At 48.0% G+C, this 5,307-nt stretch overlaps 1 protein-coding gene across 6 annotated transcripts in view; it reads right to left on the bottom strand.

Moving 5' to 3' along the window:
- The window catches only part of sema4c (sema domain, immunoglobulin domain (Ig), transmembrane domain (TM) and short cytoplasmic domain, (semaphorin) 4C), a 119,822-nt gene extending 114,787 nt beyond the window's left edge, over positions 1-5,035 (bottom strand). For all 6 annotated transcript variants that reach the window (XR_016114738.1, XR_016114741.1, XR_016114742.1 and 3 more), the window contains exon 1: positions 4,539-5,035. The gene's annotated coding sequence lies outside the window, so the exon portion shown is untranslated. The remainder of the gene's footprint in view (positions 1-4,538) is intronic.
- Between the last annotated feature and the right edge of the window lie 272 nt (positions 5,036-5,307).

Below are 5,307 nucleotides of genomic sequence, written 5' to 3'. Positions count from 1 at the left end.
TAAGGCATCAGTTTGGCATATGGGAGACGAGGGTTAGTATCCCACTTGTGGCAGAGAAAATGAGCACAAAAACATCATCCAGTGTGGGTCCTTGGGCAAGACCCTTCGCGCTAATGCCTACCTCATAAAAATGATGAGAGACAATAAATGGAATGACATGCCGGCTCAGACGTCGCCCGGCCAAACCAGGTCTGCGTCAGGTGCTGGGGAACCAGAGCACCCTGATGAAAAATGGGCTACTGGAACAAACGACGAGAAGGTTTCTTCAGCCGTCATCTGTACAAAAGTGAAGGTTTCGGACGTTTCGCCTCCTATCCAAGAGGCTTCGTCAGCGAACTAAAGTCTGACTGGTCGTATCGGCCCCATTTATATATCCCTAATGTCCAGACCTGGTGGCGCCGGACACAGCTATGATAGGTCCCTATTCTCAGGTTGGGGGGGGGCGCGGGACCCCCCCCCCTGTGGCCCCACTGATTGTTCCTACATTATAAAACAACAAAATCCTTCATTAAACCGGTCTGGTGGTGTGAGGTTCAATTTGGATCGTTCATACAATAGCCTGCTCAGGCAAAACAGGTTAGGCAACTTTCGCAATGCTGATGAGGGTCGTTATGCTGATGAGGTGATACCGGGGGGAGTGGGTGTAATAGGCCAATCGTTAGTCAGGAATGTAGGAACAATCAGTGGGGCCACAGGGGGGGGGGTCCCGCGCCCCCCCCCCAACCTGAGAGTAGGGACCTATCATAGCTGTGTCCGGCGCCACCAGGTCTGGACATTAGGGATATATAAATGGGGCCGATACGACCAGTCAGACTTTAGTTCGCTGACGAAGCCTCTTGGATAGGAGGCGAAACGTCCGAAACCTTCACTTTTGTACAGATGACGGCTGAAGAAACCTTCTCATCGATGGACCACTCCTGTACGACTGAGAGCTTACACAGACCTACTGGAACAAAGCGGAGATGGACGAGATGTGATAACATGGCTCTGTTGGAATGCTACTACTCAAGCAACCCTAGTCAGAGGGGTTACATGCGGAGAATGGGGTCTGAATGGTTACTTCGAAACCCACAGTCATGGTTGACCACGAAACAACTAGTAGGTCAGTGTTACAATATTCACAAACGGCAATTGCTATCACAACTTGAGACTGATGAGGTACAACACAAAATCCGAGGTGAAGGGCCCCAGGCTGCCACATCAGAGGAAGAGGTTCAACCAGAGATTGGGAGGCAAGCCCCAATGAATGATGAGATTAGGAAGCCAGCCCCAATAAATGAAATACTGAGCGAGGCAGCAACTGACCTGAGAGATAAGATCATGGCAAGAATGAAAACTGGGCAACTAAGAAACCGATTACAACGGCTATGTGAAGTACCACCTGAAAGTCTCATGGAAACTGTGAATGCAGCACTGAGAACGATCCCGACCGGAACGATCACGGAAACCAATGAGCTGATATACACCTCAGCATCAGTGATCCTAGAGATGCTCGGCTACAAGAGCAACCATGCGAGCCACGAGATTCATAACCCACCATGGAAAAGACGGTTGGAGGCCAAGATCAAGGCGGCTCGGAAAGATGTGAGTCAATTGACGGAGATCCAGAGAGGTGTGAATAAAAGGCCAATACCCAAGAGGTACATGCAGATAACCATACCTGAAGCACTCGAAACTGGCTCCAGGCCTTGTCCAGTCGCCTAAAGAGGTACACGAAAGAGAATGAGGCCATAAGAATAAACAGGCTGTTTGCAACACAACCTGCGAAAGTGTATGCTCAGTGGCAGGGTTCTAACAGCAGAGCAGACCCTCCAAGGCTGGAAACTGAAAGATACTGGAAAGGCATATGGGAGAAGGAGGTCGCACATAACAGCAGTGCACAATGGCTGGTGACTCTGAAAGAGGAGCACAGCAACCTCCCTGAACAGAACCCAGTTACCATCACAGTGGCAGATATACAAGGAAGAGTCTCAGGTATGAAAAACTGGACGGCACCAGGCCCGGATATGGTCCACAACCACTGGCTAAAGAAACTCACAGCTCTCCATGAACGCCTAGCAGCACAAATGAACCAGTTGCTGATGGATGGGACTCACCCAGGATGGCTAACCGAAGGGCGAACAATCCTGATCATGAAGGATTCCTCAAAGGGTGCAGTTCCTTCCAACTATCGTCCAATAACCTGTCTCTCCACAACATGGAAGCTCATGTCAGGCATCATTGCGGCTAAGATAAGTGGACACATGGATCAATACATGAGCAAAGTACAGAAAGGCATTAGTAGAGATACTAGAGGTGCCAAACATCAGCTGCTGGTTGACAGAACAGTCGCTCAAGACTGCAGGTCCCGACATACCAACCTGTGCACAGCCTGGATTGATTACAAGAAAGCATATGACTCGATGCCACACACATGGATCACTGAATGCTTGGAGTTGTATAAGGTCAAGAGGACCCGTTGCAAACTCGATGAGGATGTGGAAAACCACACTTGAAGCCAATGGCAAGCCACTAACGCAAGTGTCCATCAAATGTGGCATATATCAAGGTGATGCACTCTCCCCACTGCTGTTCTGCATAAGTGAACCCCCTCAGCCAGATAATCGCCAAGACAGGCTATGGATACCGCCTCAGAAATGGAGCTACGATCACCTCCTCTACATGGATGACCTAAAGCTGTATGCTAAGAGCGAAAGGGACATAGACTCCCTGATCCACACAACCAGGATCTACAGCAGTGACATCGGAATGTCAATCCGGCTGGAGAAATGTAGTCGGACGGTGACTAAGAGGGGCAAGGTAGTCCACACTGAAGGGGTCTCACTCCCTGAAGGAACAATAGCAGACATTGAAAACAGCTACAAGTACCTCGGTATACCACAGGCCAATGGCAACCTCGAACTAGCAACAAGGAAAGCGGCGACAACCAAATACCTCCAGCGAGTGAGGCAAGTCCTCAGAAGCCAGCTCAATGGCAAGAACAAGACCCGGCAATAAACAGCTATGCCCTGCCAGTGATCAGATACCCTGCAGGGTGGCCAAAGGAAGAGATTCAGACCACGGATGTTAAGGATGAAAGGATATATGTGTATAGAAGGGTTTCAGCTAGGATGAAAGGAAATGTGTATAAAACCGTGGTCAGACCAGCCATGATGTTTGGACTGGAGACAGTGCCACTGATGAAAAGACAGGAAACAGAGCTGGAGGTAGCAGTGCTGAAGCTGTTGAGGTTTTCTTTGGGAGTGACCAGGTTGGATAGGATCAGGAATGAGTACATTAGAGGGACAACTCATATTAGAGGCTTTGGAGAGAAAGTCAGAGAGGCCAGACTGAGATGGTTTGGCCATGTCCAGAGGAGAGAGAGTGACTATAAAGGGAGAAGGATGCTGAGCCTTGAACTGCCAGGCAGGAGACCAAGAGGAAAACCGAAGAGGAGGTTTATGATGTGGTCAAAGAGGACATGAAGGTAGCTGGTGTGAGAGAAGATGATGCACAAAACCGGGATAGATGGAGGCATCACACAAGCATAGCGAGAACATGTCAACACCTCAAAGAACTGTGATTTATGGACAATGAGGGAAATTTATTGACCGATCTTCCACTGTTCTGCATTCTTTTCTATACTGTATTTGCGTATCTGAACCACAATTTAATCAATCACAACAGATGATGGGTATTAAACATGTCACATGACTCAATTATGTGACGCAGGAAATATACAGTAATGTAAAGTGCCGTAAAATTAAGACTTCCTCCTCCATCCCATGAACGCTAACTTCTCCCACCTAACCCCCCCCCCCCCACGCAGTCTGTTAGTTAACAGCCACTGGCTCCATTCTGCTTGTAAAAGACCCACCCCCCACTCAACTCCTCTCCACCAAGCCACCACTTTTTTCACCTGCAAAACATTTTTAGTCCTTGCCCTCCATGAGTGGATGCCTGCCGCCACCTCAGTAATTACAATAATCACTCAAGCAAAGCTAATACTTTGCTCATTATGGCGAAACACCGGAGGGGGGGGGGGGGCGACAACAGGTCGTTAAACTATTTTGGAGTGTAAAGTTTAGGCTACTATTCTGAAATATAATGCAATTTGACGTTGCATATATGATTTTTGGCAGTAAAAAACATTATAGGGCTGGTTGAAGCGTTCAAGATTCAACCGTGACCGTTACAAGCCTAAAATAAGCAAAGAGCCAGTTAAGAACTGTTGACATACAAAAACGTGTGAGATTTCACGGATATTAAAATTTATAATCCCACTTTAGCGTCTCTTTAGAAGAAAAGATAGGGAGTGATCTGGATTCCCGAGTTTATTCCTCTCCGAGTGCTGCTGACCGCACTGCGCTTTGTTTACGTTGCGCTCGGACCGGAGATAAAGTTCCACCACAATGAAATCACGAAACAATGCAAAAACAACAAATAAACGGATGCCAATATTTCCCACGAAACAACGGAAACAGTCCGGACTCGCACACTCATACTACTACACAATACATTTCTCGTCGCAATCACGGTTAAGATTCATACAAACTTACGTTCTTCTCTTACTCGGCGGGTGGTTGTGGCGATGTTGTGTTTCCTCAGCCGAAAGAAGTCAATCGCTTACTCGTCTTCTTCTCTGTAATAGCGTATTTGTTTCTCGCGTATGTTTCGCGTGGATTATACATCTTCCCATGTGAATGTTGCGTCGTCTTTCATCTCTCTTTGCTTTGCTCCTCTGCTATGAAATGTCCGGACGATGCAGAAAAATTCTGAGCTTCTGATCCTGTCATTTAGTTTCAACGGAGAAACTGGGCTGTGCGCGCAACTCTCTCCCAAGGATTTGTAACAGGAAACCAGAGGAAAGAGGAGGAGCAGGAAAAATAGTGAGGAAAAGGGAAAGAAAATCGAGTGCGATTTGATGATCCAGAGTCTGAAATGATTTTTTTATGCTTCTTCGTCGATCTCGATCTCAGAGCCAAGGCACTCGTTGCACAGTAGCCGTGATGCTGAATGCGTCGCTGTGCCAGACTGCTGAAAATTATTGGGCAACTGGGAATACGTGCGCGTGCATGACGTGCGTGTGCGTGCGTGCGCACGATTGTGATCGCATGGGAGTGTGTGGCGCTGCGTGCGTTTCTGCAGCACGCATCACAGCAGGACTTGAGTGTTTTTATTCAAAAGCAGACAAATGGATCTCTGCTCATTGGCCTCTTTGAACAAGGACCCCCAAAACAGACTACAGGGGCCCCCAGTGGTCATTAGCTGCCCGGTGAAGACCACTTCCTTTGTGGTCGTGTGGAAAGTAGAAGCTTGTTCAGGAGG

The sequence above is a fragment of the Hippocampus bargibanti genome, linkage group LG04, assembly GCF_051943395.1.
Source record: "Hippocampus bargibanti isolate YZ-2025 linkage group LG04, ASM5194339v1, whole genome shotgun sequence".
In the NCBI taxonomy this organism is placed as follows: domain Eukaryota; kingdom Metazoa; phylum Chordata; class Actinopteri; order Syngnathiformes; family Syngnathidae; genus Hippocampus; species Hippocampus bargibanti.
The sequence above is the reverse complement of the archived record's forward strand: the minus strand, read 5'-3'. Positions and strand labels throughout refer to the sequence as shown.